Genomic DNA, 1,569 nt, shown 5'->3' with positions numbered 1-1,569 from the left:
ATATATTATTAAACCAAATATAAATTACTTCATTATTGAACCTAAATTAAATTATAATAACAAAAATTGAATTAAAAAATTACAAAAAATGAATTTTAAATAGTTAATTTGATACTAATATCGATATTTTTTGTCAAATTTTTATGATATTTTCAAGTTTATATTTTATTCAAAAATAAAAATATCATCGCTTTTTCAAAATCACATAAGACCATACTATAACATCAACTAAGATAAAGAATAAAATAAAATATTAAAATCAAGATGTATTTCATTGCATTATACAAGTACCCTTCTAGTATATAATAATCAAATTTAAACTCTTTCAATTAACATATTATATAATTTATTTTTCTTTACTATGGTATTTGTATTAATTAACATATCATATTATTAGAAATTCTTTGAATTATATTATGAAATATTTGTATTTGTCAAACATAATATAAACATCAGCTAGCTTATCAACTATCAGCTAACAATTAACTTGTTAGTTATAAGTTAGCTTATCAACTAGTTTGTCAAATATAACCTTAAAACTGGTTTTATTTCTGTGCAATTTGTACTTTCATCAATATTCAAATATTTGTTTTGATTAAACAATCATAAAAGAAGATGATTTGAAATGAAAGTCACAAAAAAAAAAGAACATGAAAAAATCAAACATTATTTTATAATAAATTCAACAATGAAATATATTTGATATTGGAATGCCCACTAGGCATATAAGCTAAAATTTCCCTTCAACAATTCAAGTTGTGGATCTATCAAGATGAAATCTTTAACTTAAAATCGAGTAATAAAATCTGAATTTGGTTTGCAAAATGCAAATATATGGGCGTTCAACACAAGAGTGATGCCTCGTTGATTTGAGTTTGAACTCTAAAGATCAAAAGTGTCTGAAAGTCTCAGGTTCAAATTCAAGGAGGAATAAAAATCTCTTTGTGGTCATGGGAGTTCAAATGCGTGACTTCAGGGTACTCATAAAGCAGGTGGTTATCCTGGAATTAATCGGCTCGCATAGCGGGTTGAATATCTAGGTTATATGTATGCAGTAGAAAATATATAGTTCAAAATAATATGTAGAAATGGTTAATTAGTTTAGAATCATAACTTGTGTTAATAAAGTTTTCATTTCTGGTCAAAGATAAGGCTTTGCTTTATTAACATTTTATTGTTGGACAACATGTCTTTAAAATCACCTACAAAAATGCACTTTACTTTAATCACTTTTGATGACTTGTTAAAAGAAGACCATGATGCACTTTAACCATATTCCACCCTCTCCAATACTTTTGCATTTTTTAAAATATAACAAAATAACAAAGGTTATACTAGACACATACATATATATCTATACTATATTATAAAACATTTGGCTAAAACTCTTAAATTCTTAAAACTCTTAAATCCGTTCATCCCTAAACAATTTTCATCTCTATCCGATTTCATCCCATAACTGAATTCATATAACTAACTACAGATAAACACAATCAAATACATGATAAACATCTCATTTTAAATATAAAAAATCTAAAATATAATTAGGATAATCATTGAGTTCTAACA

Source organism: Cynara cardunculus, assembly GCF_001531365.2.
Source record: "Cynara cardunculus var. scolymus isolate 2C chromosome LG 12, CcrdV1, whole genome shotgun sequence".
NCBI lineage: Eukaryota > Viridiplantae > Streptophyta > Magnoliopsida > Asterales > Asteraceae > Cynara > Cynara cardunculus.
The sequence above is the reverse complement of the archived record's forward strand: the minus strand, read 5'-3'. Positions refer to the sequence as shown.